We start from the raw sequence: 21,319 nt of genomic DNA, 5'->3' as shown, positions 1-21,319 counted from the left end.
GTAGGGAAAGTGTTGGATAGCGTAGGGGTAAAAATTACTATTACCAACTCCAGAGAGTGCAACAGTAGGGAAAGTGTTGGATAGCGTAGAGGTTAAAATTGCAATTCCAATATCTGGACGTCTGGGTCTGCAAGAGTCTTGAGAGACTCTCGCAGAAGCGCCAATTTAAAAATAGAGCATTCTGATTGGCCCAAAGAGCTTTTGGAAAATCTTAAGGTACCCAGGATTGTGGGGCGTGGTCTACCGCACTGCGAAATTGCAGCTTGTTAAGCGTGCTCCACCGGCCAAAGCAGAATCCTTCTCAATCCTTGCAAATGGAGGGCCAGTACGTCGTCCACAATTCCCCAGAGTGTCGCCTGAGTGGTAATGTGATGGGTGCATAGCTGCCTGGTGGCGTGGGCCACTCTGCACCGGACTTTGGAGAGATCCATAGGAGTCATCCTGCCGACGGCACTGTAAATCCGGAGGTCGGGGCGAGTGGCAGTCGGTGGTTCCCGAGTGCGCCCGGAGGTGGGAGAGGCCACAACAGCCGTGATTGTGCGGAAGGAGAGGCAGCTACACTCGAGGAGATCCCGAGGTCTGTGGTTCGGCCACCGCTACTAATTATCGGCCAGGCCACCTGAGGGCTGGGAGAGCGGAGACGCCATCTTGTGGCCGAGGGAGAGGCCCCGGTTGTATGCAGCCGTGACGTTGCTGTCGCCAAAGAAGCCCCCAGTACAGAGCTAAGGTGAATTGCAGTCACCGCAGGCATCGGCCCCAGCCGGTGCTTGGTGGGGATAGCGGCAGAGCCACCTTATGGAGGGTGGCCGGTGCGGCCCACAGCAGGGAGCGCGATGTGTCGGGGATCCGCCTTTTGCCATGGTGATAGCAGTGAGCGAACTGTGACCAACACTGGAGGTAGGCTGGAGGCAGTAAAGCTGAGCCTCTATTAGATTAAACAATAATACTGCTAGTACTGCGCTGAGTCTTCAGACTCCATTCTATTTAAGAGGACACATTTTGAAGGTGAAACAGAATGTGTCAAAGACTTGTTTTTTGCTTGAGTTAATCAATATTTTAATGATATTCTTTTAGAAATATTAGACCTTCCTATAGCCGAAGCAATTTTTTTATAAAAAAGAGAGAATCACAATACACAAAAAAGGTTCGTAAAAGTTACACCACACCAATTATTCACTCACTACTGACATACTATTCTTGCATACCAGGCAGTCTTGTCCAATCATACAGTCACGCAGGCTTGTAAATCAGGAAGTAAACACAAAAACAACGTATTTTACAGACTTTTCTGTTTAGACCACAGAAATAGAACATTCAAAACAGCAAGTAAATCTATGAATGATTCTTATTTAGAAAGTTTTCAGGTTCTTGTGGTCTTTATACAAGGTCTACGCGTTTCGAGACCCTTGATTAGCTGGGCCTCTCATCAGGACCTGTGGAGTAAGGAAGGAGAAGCCTGTATCAGTAACGAAAGGGGCCCCCTGTACCTCTTAGAATGGGTTGTTAATGTCTGTTTTAATAAAGTTACCTTGGTTTGAATGGAGACGGGCGTTTTGGAATGGGTGGGAAACCTGGATAAGAAAGAGTAAAGCAGGAGGTGTGATAACATCCATTCGAGTCTCAGTCAAAGATATAAACTTAATTTGAGAGATGGCTTACTTTTCTCATCAAGTTTTCGGTGTAGAAACCAAGGTAACTTTATTAAAACAGACATTAACAACCCATTCTAAGAGGTACAGGGGGCCCCTTTCGTTACTGATACAGGCTTCTCCTTCCTTACTCCACAGGTCCTGATGAGAGGCCCAGCTAATCAAGGGTCTCGAAACGCGTAGACCTTGTATAAAGACCACAAGAACCTGAAAACTTTCTAAATAAGAATCATTCATAGATTTACTTGCTGTCTTGAATGTTCTATTTCTGTGGTCTAAACAGAAAAGTCTGTAAAATACGTTGTTTTTGTGTTTACTTCCTGATTTACAAGCCTGCGTGACTGTATGATTGGACAAGACTGCCTGGTATGCAAGAATAGTATGTCAGTAGTGAGTGAATAATTGGTGTGGTGTAACTTTTACGAACCTTTTTTGTGTATTGTGATTCTCTCTTTTTTATAAAAAAATTGCTTCGGCTATAGGAAGGTCTAAAATTTCTAAAAGAATATCATTAAAATATTGATTAACTCAAGCAGAAAACAAGTCTTTGACACGTTCTGTTTCACCTTCAAAATGTGTCCTCTTAAATAGAATGGAGTCTGAAGACTCAGCGCAGTACTAGCAGTATTATTGTTTAATCCAGCAGTGAGCGAAGGCACATCGGATGATGCAGAGGCCGCGCAGGGGCATGCTGTGATATTTGGATGCAGTACTCTGTAGCCTACGCAGCAGGGCCCTGGATCTGTGGGAGAATTGTCGAGCGCAGCCGTATCTTACCAGTCTGTGGGTGCACCATTCAGGGATACAGTACATTACAGGTTCCTCGCTCTGTTGTGTCACCCTTATGCTTTGCTGGATATACTTCTGGAGAGGTGGTGCTTGCTGTGATCCGGTAGGGCCGTGGGTCCTGGCAGATGCACATTCAGTTATTTTTGGGGCCCGCTGGATATAGACTTACTCATCACACAGAGCGCATAATCTGTTCGCCACCATGGGAAAACACGACGCAAAACAACCCAAATTAAATTTCTAAACAAAAAGGCCCACCCGACTGCTGGAGGCGGAGACAGGGGGAGAAGTTGACCGCCAATCATCCACCCAGTCAGAGGAGCAAGGAGAAGACCTCTGCACGTTATTATTGGAAATGAGATCAAGCTTAATGACAATAGACGCCAAGCTGGATTTTCTTACCACTCAATTGGACGCAGTTGAAAAACAAGTTGACACACATGAGCATCGCCTAGATGTGCTTGAGAACCGCAGTGCTGACCATCACGAGTTCCAAGTTGAAACTAAAGAGCAGCTTTTGCAAATGGACATGGTGCTGGGCCTGATTAGGGCAAAGAATGAAGATTTAGTAGCCAGATCTAGGCAGAATAACATTCGCATTACAGGCATTCCAGAGGCCACCACCATATCAAAAATTGAGTCCTATGTGGATGAACTATTGCGGGAGCTTTTTGGCCATGGGCTCTCAATAGTGTTCGCAGTTGAGAGGGCTCATCGTATGCTATGCCCCAAACTGCCTATTGGTGCAACACCCAGACCGATATTAGCTCTCATCTTAAACTATAAGGATAGGGACACGATACTGAGGCTGGCTAGGGAGCGAGAGACTATCATCTACAAAGGGAACACCATCTCATTTTATCCTGATTTCACTCCTGCGGTCCAGTCTGCCTGCAAAGAGTTCCTACCTGCAAAGCGTATTTTACTACACGCCAAGATTTCATACGCCCTACTTTATCCAGCTAAACTCAAAGTGACACATGAAGGAGAGGTCCACTTCTTTACGGACGCCAAATCTGCTCTGAAGTTTGCAAAACACGTGGGAGGGAAGAAGAGCACCAACAGGTCGACTACCGGTCATACCTCAGAAGCTGGTTTGAGTGACAATGATTGACCTAATATGCATATCTCTTCCTTGCTATTTGTACGCTCAGATTTGTGCTGTATTGCAGGGTGCTGCGTCGGGTTTGGCTGAGGGGGCGCGAGAGGCTGTTATTGTTAACCGTTCTTGGGCAGCACCTACAAGAAGGTGGCACTCTTTGTAATTAAGTTGTAATGTACTGTCTCTCCTCTATAAGTTTGGCCACCCTACCTTCGGGCAGGGTAGTATGCCGGGGATACCATGCCCTCCAGGGAGAGTTCCCATTTGCTGCTCAGGTATAATACTTCGAGCATAAAGTTGGGTCACTGTTTTAGGAGGGTAGGTAGTTCACAACCCGATTGATGGGTTGCCGTGGGGGGGAGGGGTAAGAATACTGTTTTGTTCACAGTCAGTACTGTATTTTATACTACTCATTTAGATAAGCATGGTGTAAGCATATCTGGTGCCAAGCGTGGAATGCGGAGTGTTACGGAGGCAAATAGCATACCCACTGCCCACCAGACATATATAGGGTGTGTCGCGGTGTTGACTGATCGTGACACGGCCTCTGGGTAGAAACCTAATAGCAAGCAAGCAACTCAACTTACTCACATGGAACATTTGTGGACTTAACGATTATAGGAAGACCAGGTTGGTTCATGCATTTCTGCTCAGACACAACGTCGGCGTCTGCTTTTTACAGGAGACCCACCTGAATTACACTCCCTCCACTAGGCTTAAGCATAAGCGCTGGGGACACATATATTCGGCAATATATTCTAATTACTCAAGGGGTGTGGCAGTGTTAGTGCGACAAGGCATTGATTGGAAGCTGTGTGAGTTGATCACTGATCCCGAAGGGAGGTATGTCATTTTGCTGGGATCCCTCAGTGGCACTTTGGTAACACTAGCTGTGATCTACGGTCCCAACACTGAAAGGCCGGAGTTCTTTCAAACAGTATGGGCTAAGATTAGGCCCCTTGGATGTGACACTGTGATCTGGAGAGGTGACTTCAATGCCGTGCTAAACGATGCTAAGGACAGGAAGGGCTTATCCCGCTCCCTTCATCCTAATTTTAGCACTGCTCTTAATGCCATCATATCAGATGGTAACCTAATTGACATCTGGAGCAACCACAACAAGAACGCACTGGAGGGAACGTGTATATCTGAACATCACAGGGCTTAGTCCAGGTTGGGCTTTTGGCTGCTGTCCAAAGATGTAGCATCGTTGACACAAGAGGTCTGCCACCTCCCCCGGTCGCTGTCGGACCATGCCCCTTGTATCTTACGCCTGTCCAATACACCAAATAAAATGTTCACCTAAAGGTGCCCCCTAATGCCCTATTAGACAAGGCCTTTAGAGAGGAAATATGGGGTGATATTACTGAGTTGTTTACCTAAACACTGGATTGGTCATGACACAGGTCTCCTTGTGGGAGGCATTTAAAGTGGTCATTAGGGGGAAATGCATTGCACGTCAGGCAGGGGTGTTGCGGTTGATCAGGACTACGTGCGCTTCCTAGGAGGTTCACACCAGAGAGCTTGAGACACAATTTTATACTAAGGGGACCCTGGCTTATTAGCTAAATTAAAGGCAGAGCTGCTGGAGTTTGAGGAAGAGGCACAACACGAGGTGAAGTTTTTGGGAAAGTACACGCAAGCTAGATGCTACGGGCAAGGGGATAGACCAGGCAAAACACTTGCAAATATGCTCCGTGCTTCGCGCACCGCCACGTTTGTCACAGAGGTAAAAGGGGAGCACCAAACGTTGATCAGAGACCCACCTACAATTCTAGACAGATTTACGCAGTTTTATACTAATTTATACACATCCACTCACTCCACGGTTCCCATTTACCTGCAGTCTTTCCTAGAGTCCCTGGAACTCCTCTGGTTGGGTAGGGGGCATAGGGAGTATATGGATGCCCCATTCAGTGTTGAGGATGTGACTCAGGTAATACGTGGACTTCCATCAGATAAAGCTCCTGGGTCAGACTGACTCACCACAACATTCTATAAAAACTTCGCGACGGAGCTGGCCCCACCCCTTATTGCAGTATTTGAAGAAGCACAGACTTTCGGTATCCTCCCACCCTCAATGCGTGAAGCCATCATTATAACGTAACTTAAGCCTGGGAAACCTAGTGATGAGGTGGACTTGTATAGGTCACTCTCTCTGATTAATGTGGATGTCAAAATCTTGGCAAAATTACTTGCTCAGAGATTGCAATCACTGCCCACACTAAGCGCATGGCCTGATCAGTCAGGCTTTATTCCAAGCGTTCAACAGCACATAATCTCCGAACTTTTTTCACTTTAGTGCATTATTTACATCCTAACACACAGGCAAATGCTTTTGGATGCTACCAAAGCATTTGATTCACTGGAGTGGACCTAATTATTCTCCGTTTTGGCGAGAATGGGCTTTAGTCCTCTTTTCCTGGGTCTTATACGCCTTCTATACACAGTTCCCTACGCTCGAATCAGACTAACTGGCATGCTGTCGTGCCCCTTTCAAATTACACGTGGGATGAGGCAGGGCTGCCCCCTGTCTCCCCTGCCCTTTGCTATAGCGATGGAGCCATTAGCAGCATGGATTAGGCAACACCATGTTGCGAGAGGGCTGGGCTTCAGCACGAGGGGACTGTTAATGTCACTTTACGCAGATGATATTACTGTATATATAATTGATCCTGCGAGGAACACTGCCCCCATCCTCCGTGAATTATTAAAGTTTGGTGGTTTATTGGGTATTTTTATCAACTGGGCGAAATCCACTATCTTCCCGCTCATGGAGGCGACCACTCCATTCCCCATTGATTACCCACTCCAGTGGGCTAATGTTCCAGTAAAATATTTAGGTATATGGCTAAGTCGTGATGAGCAGGAACTATGGGCCCTGAACTTCGGGCATGCAGTTACCTGGTTGGAACAAAAGATAAATGCTTGGGCCAAGCTACCCCTCTCCCTAGCTGGTAGGATAGCAGTTACCAAAATGGTAGTACTGCCAAAATTCCTATACCTATTCGTCAATATTCCGATCCTCCGCACCTAAGCTTCTTTTGGTAAATTCTGCACTCTATTAATATCCTTGGTCTGGGCGGGCAGACAGGGTTAGGTTTCCTGGGAACTTCTAACGCTGCCACTGACGCAGGGGGGGCTAGGTGCTCCAGATTTTCAGCTACATGCCTATTGTGCTCAAGCAAAATGTCTTCATTTCTGGCTGCAACCCACCCCATTTCAGCCGCATGTTGCGGTGGAGATGGATGTTGCGGCGCCAACTCCCCTTCAGGTGGCAGTATACAGATGGCCACGTGATAGTATTGACACAGTTGAGACCCTGAGTTGGGCGTGGTGTAAACTCTGAGATAGAACCAAATTGGCAATCCTTTATGCCCTGTCCATCCCTTTGGAGCACAACCCCATGATTCCTGCCATATCTGAAGGGGCTAATAGAATTAGGGCTAGGAAGCTAGATTTGCACACTTTCTCTGATATGTATCTGGAAGACAAATTGTTAGCGCCACTTGTCACAGCTGAGGGGAAGCCCAGGAATTTTTCAGAGCTCTTTTTTTACTATAAACTCAGGGCATCCTGCAAGCAAATACACAAGACATTTCCTAACCCTCCTCTTTCAGACAGCCTCCCCTCGTAAGCTCATAACTAGACTTAACAGCCAGATGCAGAACACCGTTCCTATAATCACACCTAGGGCGTTCCAGGTATGGAACTCAGAACTGCCAGCCCAGTTGATAGAGTAACAATGGTCCTTCTGCTGGGGTCAATTGACAGTACTTTCCCCCAATTACAAACTGCGTCTAATCAACTTTAAATACATTCACCGATTCTACAGAACCCCTGTGCAGCTACATAAAATGGGAATCAAGGCAGATGAGGGATGTTGGAGATGCGCTACACCACGGCTGACTTCATGCACTTGGCGTGGAACTGCCCCTGGTGGCATCCTTTTGGACAATGATTTTTAACATAATTCATGGGATAATTGGCACCTTAGTGGACCCTGAGCCGCACATAGGCCTACTGGGTTACGTGAGGGACACACCGGTGGAAACCCGTAAATTGCATGCTATGCTTCTGCTCTTTGCCAAGTGCAGGGTAGCCATACATTGGGATAGAAGGGGGGCTCCAAAGATAGAGAACTGGATGTGGGATGTCTTATTCTGCCACACACAGCTCTCCATTTTTTAGGAGTTGATGCCACCCTCATCTAGACAAAAAGACATATGGGACCCTTTCTTGACATGGGCAAACTTGTAACGAGAGACGGAGGAGAACTCTCCAGGATTACAGTCTCCCCCAGTAGAGTGATCATTCTCTTTAGGGCTACTATCCCCTGGGGGCCAGGACGATTGGAGGAAGTTGGAGGTGGGTCCTTATTTAATCTTTACTGTTCGCAGTTTTTCACTAGCCTGGTGTTCCCACATGTCGCTGCGACCCATGTCTATGGTTCCTGATGCATAACCCAGACCAAGAAATGCTGAATGTTGATTTGACACAGATGTGGAATACTGTTTGTCTGCTATGATTTGTAATATTATATATTGTACGCTGAGTACCTGTATACATAATATATCCAAATGACTGTGTTGTTGCACTGCAATTGTTTTTTGTATAAAATGCCAATAAAAAAAAAAAGGTATCCAGGATTGTGGATTGCCCTGGAGATGTCTGAGAAAATAGGCAAAATATAGCTACATGTTAGGTTTTTGGGGAAAATAGGAAAAAAGTGTTCTGGAATTTGTCTGTTTTTCCTAAAAATAGCATCAACGAACCGCTTGCTGTACTAAAGTCACCAGTTTCCTAACTTTCAGGAACATGCAGAGCAAAATACAAAAGCACATTTTTTTACCACCGTTTTGGCATTTTTCCACGAGGTAACTAATTTTACCTATTTTTTGTGCTCTCAACCTACTTCCAGTTTGTGGTGGAAACTAGTGTGAAACCAATGGGTTTTTCAGGAAAGCTATACATTTCTAAAAAGTAGAAGAAATTCTGAATTAAGCAAATTGTCATATATATAGTTCCCTCAAGGGTTTCCCAAATAAACTAACATTTGAAATATGGAAATATTGAAAATGAGTAGGAAAAAAAAGCAATTTGTGACAACTTTTTCATCTGTAATTTTTTGTCACAAAGGCTGATTCACAAAAGCAATATACCACAACGTCCACTAGACCCTACTGGTCATGGGGATATATAGAGTTTGTAGGTTCTCCAAAAACCCAAGGAACCCAAAGCCAACAGCTGCGCTACACCATACAATAGTTTTTCATTGTGTACCTAGTATACACAAATACATATGGTGAAATATGTAGAATGAAAAATGGGTATCAAGGTAACCTATGTATTTCTGAAATAAGCATAAGATGTGAAGTTTAGGAGCAGTAGTTACTTGTACAAGTCTGAATCTATGGGTACTGTACTAGCATAAGATTTAGAGGGTATTTTTCAAAATGTATTCTTTATTACACATATGCAGTGAAATTCAATTGGCAATAACAAATGTTCTACTATTCTTGCTCCCACATTGTAGGAAGCTGGATCTGTATATACTATACCAAAGTAAGGAAGAGTGTGCACAGAGTCCAGTGGATCCCTAGAGGTATAGCAGAGGCTAAATTAGATAATTACTAACAGCACTATTTGTGGAAGTGTGGTCGAGCAGTTAGGCTTCTCAGGAGGGTGTGTTAAAAGCATTTATTGTATTCACTCAATCAAGAACTGATGGCACACACTCAGAGACTGAATGCAGACCAATTAAAAATAAAAAAGGCATAATCATATTGTATTTCTAAAACCAGGCAGGACTTGCCACAGGTAAGTAGAATATGCTTTCAAATGCAACACTTTACAAGAAAAAGCAATTGTGGTTAAAATTGGATTTGTTGCAGGTTTGTATTTGCTTTTAAAACAGTTCAGAATACATTGAGATTACTTTTAGATTACTTTTCCTTTACCTCAACTACTCAGGGTGATATGCCTAGATCTCACACTGTGGACCTTACAAAACACAGGTAAGTAGGACAATTGTAGGTTCAAAATTACCTGGTTATCAGGTTGCAAGTAAGTAAACGACCTGCAAGAACAGTTGTTGGGGGGGTCAGAACCAAGGTTTCTCAAGGTTCACAGAGGCACTCAAGTTGCACTACCAGTGGTACTAGGGCAGATGGGTGCAGAGTGCAGGGGCCCAATGTTAGCCTATGGGGCTAGGCGGACTTGGGTCAGAGGCTGCGCACGAGCAGGCCACTTGGTTGTGGGAGCAATGCTCCTGGGGTTAGAATCCGAACTGCAGGGGCCAACAATGAGCACAAGGGCTGCATCACCAACGGCACAGAGGAGTCCGGTTGCAGGGTGCCAAGAAGACGTTTGGAGCCTTGTTGGTTTCAAAGAAGATCTCCAGTTCGAAAGAAGTGCTGCAGGCATGGTCAAGGAGGATTCCTGATGGCGAACACTGGCACAAGAGGTATGTTGGAGGGTTGAGGGATGCCTGGACACCGTCGGTTGGGCCACCCAAGGACTTAGGACATCAGTTGCAGGGGTATCTTTGGGCAGCAGGTGTTCTTACCAGCTCCGGTCGCGGTCGGGTGAACCCCTTGGGTTGAGGCTGCAGGCGTCGGGTAGAAGGTAGAGGCAAGTCCGGGATCACCAGATCCCAGGTCAGGATAACCGGGGAGACATCCTTGTGGTTTGGGCCACTCGAACTCGGGCCATGGGCGTCTGGTGCAGAGTGGTGCAGAACCGTGGATTCAGCTGGATCCGGGTTCTGTGTTGGAGTATTTGGTTGAGCAAATCTGGTGCTCATGGGAGACAGAGTCTGTTTAGGAAGGCAGGGCAGGTCCTACGGGTTCTGGATGGCTGCTGGACACACCAGGGTTTCGCTGGGTGCAGGTCCAAGTCAGAACAGGCTGGTAGGGCTGGGCCAAAGCAGTAGTCATCCTCTTCTTCCTCTTTAAGCACGTCTCTTTGGTATTTCTTCTTCTTCAATCTGAGGAGGCAAGGTTCAGGGTCGACCTGAAATGCTAAATTTAGGGGCGTTACAGGGGTGTGCAGGTTGGGACCAATAAGTCCCTTCCTTGGGGTGAGTACACCCCCTATTATGCCATCTTCCAGTGGGAGGGGTGCATGAGCCTCTCTTTGGTTGGCTGGGTCCCCTCATCTTCAAGATGGACAAGACTGAGATGTGTGCTTCACCTCGCCTTCCCCACCTGACGGGTGGGGTTGGCAAAGGTGGGCACACCTCTCTCCCTAACGGCCTAAAGTGGGGGGGTCAGAACTAGTGGGAGCCAGTTGCTGGGGGCAGAAAAAGGCAGGGTCAGCTAACAAAGTCGTCAGGCCTTTGAAGATTCCCCTTCGTGGACCTAGCCCATCCTGGGGGAGGAGGCATGACACCTCAGCTCAGGATGGGCTTTGTTTCTGGACCCAGAGAGTGGAGGCCCTCTACCCAGGGATCCAGAAACCTGTCTGGTGGTGGCAATGGCGGGTAGCCATTTTTGAACCCCACCACGGCTGGTCGTTATTCAGTGGACATCTTTAAGTTGCCCTCTGAGTGTATTTTACATTAAATCCTATATTGGCATCAGTGTGGGTTTAATGTGCTGAGAGGTTTGCTACCAAACTTCCCAGGGTTCAGTAAAGCCATTCCAGAGCTGTGGAGTTCGTAATGACTAGCTCCCAGACCATATCGTCTTTATGGCTTTACTGCACTTACAAAGACTAAGAATGGACTTAGACACTGTAGGGGTACAGTGCCCATGGGACTATACCCTCACTTGTAGTCTAGTGTACCCTGCTAGAGCGGTGACTTACCTGGCCCACAGGAAGTGGGTTGCAGGCATGGCACACAGGGATGTGTGCCATGTCACTCTTCACTTTTCGCTGCACCAAAACATGAAACCTGCAATGGCAGTGTGTGGGTGTTAAGGTGCAGGGTCTCTAAGGGTGGCACAATATGTGCTACAGCCCTTAGGGACTTACCCTGGTCAAAGTGCCCTTGGTACCTTTTACAAGGGGCTTACCTGTGGCCAGGAATGTGCCAATTCTGGGTACAAAGGTACAGTTTTGGGAAAGAACACAGGTGCTGGGGCGTGGTTAGCAGGATCCTAGCACACATTCAGTCAAGTTGCCATCAGGTGTCTGGCAAAAGATTAGGGGGTAACCATACAAAAAAGGGTACTTTCCTACACGTGTCTTCCAATACAAATGGTACCTTACTTTTGTGGGTAGGCCTAGTGCCTGCAACAGTAAATGAGCCAAAACACAAGTACGCACCACATTTTTCCACTCAAAACTAACCTGTTTTTTCCAATGTGGGTAGCTGTGGATTTGGGGCCCTAGCTTAGCAGGCACCTCGGGAAACCTAGCAAACCTGTACATTTATGAAAAACAAACACCTAAGGGAATCCAGTGTGGGGTGACGGTGGCGGCTCTCACCAGGTTTATGCACCCAGAATCCCTTTCCAAAACTCCAACTTTGACTAAAAACACATTTTACTCACATTTCTGTGATGGAAAGTTCTTGAATCTGCGAGGATCCACAAATTTCCTTCTACCCAGCATTCCCCCCCAAGTCTTCCGTGTGAGAAGGCCTAGTGTTTGTGACAAGAAACGGTCCAAAATGCAGCATAGATACATCAGATTATTCCAGTCAAAAGTGACCCTTTTTTTGCAAGGTGGGTAGCTATGGAGTTTGGGCCCTAGCTAAGCTGGCACCTAGGGAAACCTAGCAAGCCTGTACATTTTTGTAAACTAGACACATATTGGAATCCAGGGTGGGGTGGCTTCATGGCTATCACCAGGTTTGACTACCCGGAATTCCTTGCAAACCTCAAACTTAACTAAAAAAACAACTTTCCTCACAATTCTGTGATGGAAAGTTCTGGAGTCTCCGGTGAGGCACAAATGCCCTTCTACCCAGCTTTCTCCCAAGTCTCCCAATAAAAATGGTACCTCACTTGTGTGGGTAGGCCTAGTTCCCGCAACAGGAAACAGCCCAAAACGCAACATGGATCCATCACATTTTTCCACTCAGAACTGACGCTTTTTTGCATGGTGGGTAGCTGTGCATTTTGGGCCCTTCCTCAGCTTGTCCCTAGAAAAACCTATCAAACCTGTACATTTTTTTAAATTATGCACCCAGGGGAATCCAGGGTGGGGCGACTTACATTGCTCTCACCAGGTTTTGTTACCCATGTTTAGTTACCCAGAAATCCTTGACAAATTCAAACTTTTACGAAAAAAAGTCTTTTCCTTACATTTTTGTGATGTCCTTCTACCCAGCATTCCCCCAAAGTCTCCCAATAAAAATGATACCTTTCCTGTGTGGGTAGGCCAAGTACCCATGACAGGAAACGACACAAGACTCAAAATGGATATATCACATTTTTCCACTCAAAAGTGACCCTTTTTTGCAAGGTGGGTAGCTGTGGATTTTGAGCCCTAGTTCAGCCGGCACCTATAGAAACCTGTAAAAAAAATAATTAGATATCTAGGGGAATCCCGGATAGGTTGAATTGCATGGCTCTTACCATGTTTCCCTTGCAAACCTCAAACTTTGAAAAAACACAATCTCCTCTCATTCATTTCTGTGATGGAAAGTTCTGGAATCTGCTGGAAGCCAAAAATTTCCTTCTACCCAAGTCTACTGATACAAAATTACACCTCACTTGTGTGGGTAGGTTGAGTGCTCATGACAGGAAACAGCCCAGTAAGAAAACAGGGTTTTTTGCAGATGTCCCCCTACTTTTTTGCCCTCATTTGGACAACTACATGCTGGGTTTCTACTCTGACAGTGCTCTGAAGACTATTAACCAGGCTCCAGTGCCAGTGCTCTTTCCAAAACTGGTTATGTGTGAATTGGTAATCCTAATTGACAGAGACTTTACCCCTGTCAGTCAGAGCCCGGATGGCAGCCCCATCAACCACGTCCAGACATCTTGCAGGGTTTAAACGAAGAGCATGGGAAAGGAACCCAAAAGTTAAACCAAACCTCACGCCCTCGCCCATACATAATGACGAGGAGCCCGCCTCCGGGGAAAACCAATCGGAAATAGCCGCGACCCGTAAAATGAGACTCTCGCGAGAGTGGGTATGCGCAGAAGTAGAAGGATGAAACAGAGCACCGGAGGACGCCGAGAAGAAGGAGCAGACCAGTTCCCAGTGGCCGGAAGCATTTGGGGGAAGCGTGGAGTCAGAGACAGAGACACAGAAGGACGCCGCCGTGGAGGACAAATCAGAGGTGTGGAGCGAAGACTGGTGGACGCCCCCAGGAGAAAGAAGCCTGTTTGCTTGCGGCTTCGGCAGTAAGTGGGCAGAATGGGGAAAGGGGTGGGTCTGGAGAGAGATTGATCACTGCATAGTGGTTAGAGGGGGACACCTGCGGGGACGGGGCGGGGACAGTCTAATATTGGCCGGAAGAGCCACGAGAATAGCCTTGGCTGGAACCAGGGACACAAGGGTTTTCTTTCCTTTTCCTTGGTCCTTAAAAATGTTTATGTATGGACGGTACAGAATTGCATGGGGTAAACAAGAAAGACAAAAAAATAAAGAAGGAGGACTTCCTTGGCTTTACGTTTCTTTAATAGATTTTTTTTTATTTCCCTCACGCCCCACCCTCCACTTGAGCACTGTCACGAAAGGAGTGTGTATACACGGAATCTCACAAGGTATGCTGATGGCTACTACGAAGCAGGAAAGAATTTAGGCTCTGGTAACTTGCCGTCACTCTTTTCTTTTTTTGAGTATCCTGGGGAGAACCATCCAGACGGTGAAGCCGACATTGAGAGAAGACGAGGACTACATCCTGACAAACTGAGTGATTGCCACCTCACTGTTTAAGCTTATCTCAATAAAAGCCACAATTGAGAACCGCATACGGCCTCCTAGATTCTGTTTCCGCCCATCCATCCGACAACCCCCTTATATGTCTCTAGTATACGGTACCAGGGATACCCAGGGCATAGATGGTAAAGGGGTCCCAGAGCTGTAGCACAGTTTTGTGCCACCCTGGGTGACCTCAGAAAACTACTGACAGCAGGCCTGCTATTGCAGACTGCAGGAGCAGTGCAAACAGCTCGAAGTAGACTGTGCCCTCACCATGTGAGCCACAGTCAAATGCACTGCTTTTGGTATATGTAAGTCCCCCTAGAGAAGGCCTCCTATGCCCAGGAGTCAGGCTGCAGTATATTAAGAGTGTAGACATGTAAGAGCAAGTTTATGTTTCCCATTAAAGTACACTATAGGTCCATCGGATAACATGGGACTTGCACCCAGGCAGACCTGGGTTACTAGTTCCATTATGGCACCACCAAAATATGTCTTGTTTGGTTTCAAACAATGTACCTCCTAATCCCTGACCCGATTTTCGAGCCCTGGGTGACATGACATTCACCCACGAGGCGACCTTAGAGGTGGCTCACCTGGTTGCCCCAGTTTCACTGTGTTCTGGTTGTCTAGCCGGCACAATCCCGCGCCTGCTGCTGCAAGTCAGGATTCTGACTTCCTGAAAAGTAGTGTGATCATTCCCAGAAGTCAGGAACAAAGGCTTGGGCAGGAAGGATGTCACACCTCCCTCCTCCCAAGTAGGCTACTGATTTGGCACATCAAGGCGGTGAGCATAAAAGGCTGAAAAGCCTCTGATATGCATCTGGGCTTTCCCCCCGAGGAGGGCACAGTCCTCCCCTGCCCCAGGCTCACTTGCACCAGGGCAAGGCAGGAAATTAGATATGCAGGAGGTGTACACCCCCAGTAAGGCTGGCTACACCTCTATGGTCGGCAGCCTGATCTGTACTTCTAAAATAGAATTCTGCCATCTTTAGAAGGGCAGCAATAGTGGCTTCTGGGTAGAAAAGGTGACCTACACACCGGATGTGGTCACCTCAGGGGTGGATTAGCTGCAAGGACCAGCTGCCCATTTGCTACTAGCTCCCACACCCCTAACTTCCCTTAATCTAGGATTTAAGGGACCCCCTGACACAAGAACCTCAGGTCTAAACAACTTACTTCAAGGAAGTATCAAGAGAAGGCATGTGTTGCCTACTACAGGACTTTGCCCACAGCAAAAAGCAAAAGAGGGATACTTTGTCACTGAGGCAACAGTCAAGTCAAGTTTAATGTGTGATTACGTAAAATCATACATGTTACATTAAACACAAATATCACAATATAAACACTGTAATATAAACCCTCAGAAAATGACATTTCTTATGTGGGAACGTATTTTGCAAGTGCAGTAAAATTAATACAAAATGTCTAAAAGTGCTAACATACTTGGTGTTCTGTACAAAACGCCTTGTCTTCTTTTTCATTTTTATTAAAAAATCATTGAAAGGGGGGGCGTGGCCAAGTAAGATGGCTGACTGGTAGTGTACCGAGTCAGCTCCGGCCCCACGGACTCCCAAAAGCGGCTAAGCGGGGGCTCTGGATCGGCGCAGACCCGGCGAAGCAATCGCGGAACGCATGTGGAGGCAGATGTCGCGGCGGTGAGGCTGCGGCGACCCCTGAAATGTGGGACAGCGAGCTCTGACTCGGGAGCCGAGAGCGGTCAAAATGGCGGCCGCGGGCCGCGGCTGATCGCCGTGTGGGGATCCACATGAACTCGGGGGAGTGACCGGAGGCAGGTCGAGTGGTGCACCGGGCAGTGGCGACCCTGCAGAATGAAGTGGTTCGGGCATAGATGGTGATGCGAGCGGGGATCGCACGCCGAGCAACAACACAGTAGGACCTTCACGGAGCGGCCGCGTCCGCCGCCACTACGGAGACTGCGGGGTGAGGAGGCTGGTCACCGGGATGCGATTTGATCTCCATGATGACAACACCTGTAGGTTGGAGGAGACGCCGACCCGAAGGGCGCTCAATGATAGAGCTTGCTCCGGGCGGTGCCTGACCTTAAGATGGCGGCCAAGTGAGACGTTTCTGGGCACCGAGGGAGTCTCCATAATGCTGGCCCCCTAGCGCGCTTGGTTTGGAGGGCACGTGGAGGTGGAGGGGACAGCTGGCAGTGGTGAGGACCGATATCCAGCGGCCCCCGTGTGGACAGCGGAGCGACTACTGGCAGGGTCTACCGGCAAAGGCAAGAAGGCTCCCGATTCTAAGTCCATGGTTCAGGTGGTCGAGCGGAGGAGGATTGTCGCTGCGGGGTCATAAGGCTGGTGGGGGCGAACTACTGCGGCACGAAGTGGACGCTCTGATGGGGCGGATGTCCCGCACGCTCCCGACTAAGAAGACAACAAAGCCACAGGAAAATCGCGTGGCGAAGTACTTCCAGACACTGTCCAGCGCCACCGACGAGGGAGGACCGAGCGGAGGTGACGGTATGGCCTTGACGAAGGACGACCTGGTGGCCACGCTCCGGGACTTTAAAAAAGATCTCTGCGGAGAGCTCAAACGGGACCTTCACTCTAGCTTGGACCAACTGCGTGGGGACCTGACGGAGAAGCTCGGCGATTTGCGCCGTGATGTGGATGCGGTGGTGTCCCGGGTCCTGGAGGTGGAGGAGAAGGTGCAAGCCTTGGATAGAGCCTCCCTGGCCTCCCGGGCGGAGTGTACAGAGCTTCGCACACAGCTGGTGCTGTCCGCCCTGAAGCTGGAAGATATGGAGAACCGTACCCGGAGAGAGAATATACGGGTGAGAGACCTGGAAGAAGGCGCGGAGGGCCCAGACCTGGAGGCGTTCATTATCGGCCTCTTTGGGGAGGTGGTGAACTGGCCAGACTTGAAAATAAAGCTGGAACGGGTGCACAGGGTCGGACCACCGGTTAACGGAGAGCGCAGGAGACCTAGGGACGTCCTGGCGAAGTTGCATGCCTTTCCGGTCAAGGAGGCCATCTTGGAAGCAGCCAGGAAGAAGAAGGAGGTCTCGTTCCGGGGCCACAGCTGTTCTTTGTATCAGGACTTGTCGCAAGCCACTCTAGTGCGACGGCAGCAGCTCCGCCCGGTGACTGGCAAGCTTCGAGAGGAAAACGTGCGCTACAGATGGACTTATCCCTTCGGGCGCAGCTTTGAACGGCACAGTAAAAGACATCATATAACAGAGCTGAAGGAAGGGCTGCGCATCCTGGGCCTCCCCGCGGAAACAGACGACGCTGGGGTCCCGGAATCGTCCGGCGCCGCAGCAGCCAGACCACAGGGGGAGCAGTGGCACCGGGCTCATCGCCAGCGAGGAGGGCCCAACCGTGAGTAAGGGCCGAGATGATGTGACGCGGGATTCACCAGGATGAAGGATGGACGCGCCCTCGGGGGGTCTCCCGGCGGGGGGGCTCTGATCCCCTCGCGGCAGTTCCAGGAGGACGGCGACGTGGCCGCGACAGGTCCAGCGAGAGGAGCGGCTGTCTCCACATGGACACTGAGGTTTTTGTTTTATCAGGTGCCATCTATCTAGCATGCATGTTGTTGCTGATGTTCTCGCCAGTTGCGGGGCAAGTTGGTTGGGCTTGGAGTCCGTTGGGGCTGGGTCTTGGTTACCTTCCCTGGAACTACCCAAGGTTTGAGGTGTTCCATGGTCGGGTTTCCTTGGTTGGGGAGGTTGGTAGGGGGGGAGGGGGGGGAGGTAGGGGGGCGGGTTTGGGGGGTGGCAAAGGTGGCAGGCTGCAACGACGACACGGAAGGGGCCAAGTGGGGGGTGACGAGGCATCAAGGGGGGGCAGGTTGAGGCAGAGGCAGAGAGGCGCCGTGGGCTGGTACGGATGGATCCCACAACACACGGCGAGGGGGAGGTTTCCGACTCTACCTGAGCAGAGCGGGGAGGGGTTTGACCATTTAAGATGGTGACGTGGGCTACATGGAATGTGAAAGGGTTGAATGCACCCCAGAAGCGACAGAAGGTATTAAAGTATATTATAGACAGGCAGATTAAGGTAGTCGTCCAGCAGGAAACGCACCTTAAAAACGAAGACGCGGGGCAGCTCAAACATAGGGCATACCCACAGATTTTTCACTCCGCTGCCAACACAAAACATAATGGGGTGGCGGTATTGTTCCACAACTCCACGCCCTTTCAATTAGCAGACACAAATAGGGATAAGGACGGGAGGTGGCTCATGCTCAAGGGGAGGCTGCAGGGACACCTTTGCACAATTGCGGTAGTATACGCCCCGAACACTGGACAGGCGGCGTTCACATCGCGCATGTTGGATTCCCTCTGCAGTTTTGCGGAAGGTCCCATCATCCTGATGGGGGACTTTAACTTCCTGTGGGATGGTCACCTGGATGGCGCAGATTCTCCCCATATCGGTCTCGGACCATGGGATGGTTCTTTTGGAGCTGCAATGGGGAGGGAGGGGACACGGACATGGCAGATGGTACTTCCCTGGGGCCATCTTGAGAGATCAGGTGCGGAGGGCGGAGCTGACAGAGGCCATAGAGGCATATTTTCAGGGCAACCTCCCTGAGGACACCTCATATCAGAATACGTGGGACGCGTTCAAAGCGGTAGTGAGAGGCAAGTGCATTCAACTGCAGGCGTCCCTGCGAAGACAACAGGCATTGGAACAGGAAGCATTAGAGGAAGAGCTCAAAGGGTTAGAGGGTAGACACAAAGCTGTGCCCTCTCGCGATTTACTGCGACAACTCACGGCGGTGAGGGGTAAATTACGGGCGATTTACAACGCCAGGGCGGAATATACCCTGCTGAGGCTTAGACGCGCGGGTTACAAACAGGGTGACAAAGTGGGGTCGCAGCTGGCGCGTAAGCTTAGAGTCCAATGTGCGAAATCGTATGTGGGAGGCATTCAGATAGGACCTGACCAGGTCACGCATGAGGAGGTAGCCAAGACCAGAGCCTTTCGGGATTTTTATGGCGCTCTGTATAGTGGGGACACGCTTGCGCGGGACCTCCAAACGGCGTATTTAGATGGGGTGGAGTGCCCCCGACTTTCGCCGCCGGAAAGGGGGAGGCTAGAAGAGCCTATCTCTGGGGAGGAAGTGCGGACTGCCATAAAGCGTCTCAAACTACATAAGGCACCTGGCCCGGACGGCTAAACAGCACTACGCAGAAGAACTGGTCCCGCATCTGACAGCCTTGTTTCGGGCGGTGGCGAAGGACGCACGAGTTTCCAATTCTATGGCGGAGGCGGTGATTACGGTTCTGCCTAAACCAGGCAAAGACCCGCAGTCGTGTGCGTCCTATCGCCCCATAGCCCTCCTGAACCTGGATGCCAAGCTCTACTCCATGGTATTAGCTAGCCGCCTGGACGACCTGCTACCCCGGTTGATCCACCCAGACCAATTTGGCTTCATTAAAGGGCGCCAGGCACACGATAATATACGGCGCACGATCCACATTATTGAAAAAACTACTAGATTCAAAATTCCAGCTGTGCTGGTCGGATTAGACGCCGAAAAAGCGTTTGACCGCGTGGATTGGCCCTTTCTATTCCTGACCTTACGGAAATTTGGTTTCGGGGACACCTTCATAGACATGGTGCGTGCAAACTATTGCCTTCCTTCCGCGAGAGTGGTGGTCAACGGGATAGCTTCCAAGCCCTTCCGACTGACTCGGGGCACTAGACAGGGGTGTCCGCTGTCCCCCCTGGTCTTTGCCCTAAGCAGAGAGCCCCTCGCCATTCGTGTGAGAGCGAATGCACTCATTAAAGGGATACGGTTTAGCGGGGAAGATCACAAACTCTCCCTCTTCGCTGATGATGTGCTGCTAACCCTGGGGGAGCCTCGCCTCTCTCTCGCCGCAGTGCGGGGGGAACTGCAGGACTTTGAGAAAGTGGCGGGCTTTAAGGTAAACATGACCAAGTCATACATATTGAATCTCACACTCTCAAGTGCGGAAGTCGCATCGCTGAAAGCCCAGACGTCGCTCTCATGGGCTAGGCACTCTCTACAATATCTAGGGGTACAGCTTACGCCGAAAATTTCGGGGCTGTATGGAGCCAACTACACCAAGGTCCTGCCGCACTTGCGACAGGAGCTGAGGCGGTGGAAGCCTCTGTATATATCCTGGATGGGGCGAATCAATGCGGTAAAGATGATGGTGCTGCCCCAGGTCCTATATTTGTTTCAGGCTTTACCGATCCCGCTGGAGAAAGCGTTCCTTCCGCAGCTGAAGTCAATGATTACGAGGTTTGTGTGGCAGGGGGGGAGGGCACGGCTCCCTTTTACAGTGCTTCGGAAACAGAGGGCAGAAGGAGGAATGGGCCTGCCGGACTTCGAGCTCTACTACCAAGCGGCCCAATTGCGGGTCGCGTTAGAATGGACGGCACGCGAATCGGAGAAGCATTGGCTTCATATGGATCGCGCGATCGCCGGCAGGTCGATCTGGGATCTGCTGTGGAAACCAAGGAGAGACAGACCGCCGAATGCCTATCTTAGCACACCGACCCGCACTACTTTGGAGGTATGGGATAGGGTCACGCGGAGAGAGGGGTGGACGACATTCCCTTCGCCATACACCCCGATACACTTTAATCCGGCCTTCCCGCCAGCCAGAGACGAGGGTCCCTTTGACAAGTGGCGTGAAGGGGGTTGTCTAAAGTTGGCGGACCTGTTTGCCAATGGGGCGTTCCGCTCGTTTCAGAATTGTAAGGGAGAATTTGGGGTTCCAGATAGTGAGCACTACCACTATTTACAACTAAAACACTGGGCCACGCCGACACCGATGAGGGAGGCGGGATGTCGGGACCTCACTGACATGGAGAAACTGGTGCTGACTAAGGCGGGTTCTATGAAGGGGGCAATTTCGACTCTCTACCGGATGCTGTTGACTATGTTACATACGCCCAGGGCCAGGTATATGGGGTTTTGGGAGCACCTCCTGGGGAGAGAGATCGCAGAC

Source organism: Triturus cristatus, chromosome 11, assembly GCF_964204655.1.
Source record: "Triturus cristatus chromosome 11, aTriCri1.1, whole genome shotgun sequence".
NCBI classification, from domain to species: domain Eukaryota; kingdom Metazoa; phylum Chordata; class Amphibia; order Caudata; family Salamandridae; genus Triturus; species Triturus cristatus.
Note: the sequence above shows the minus strand (reverse complement) of the source record.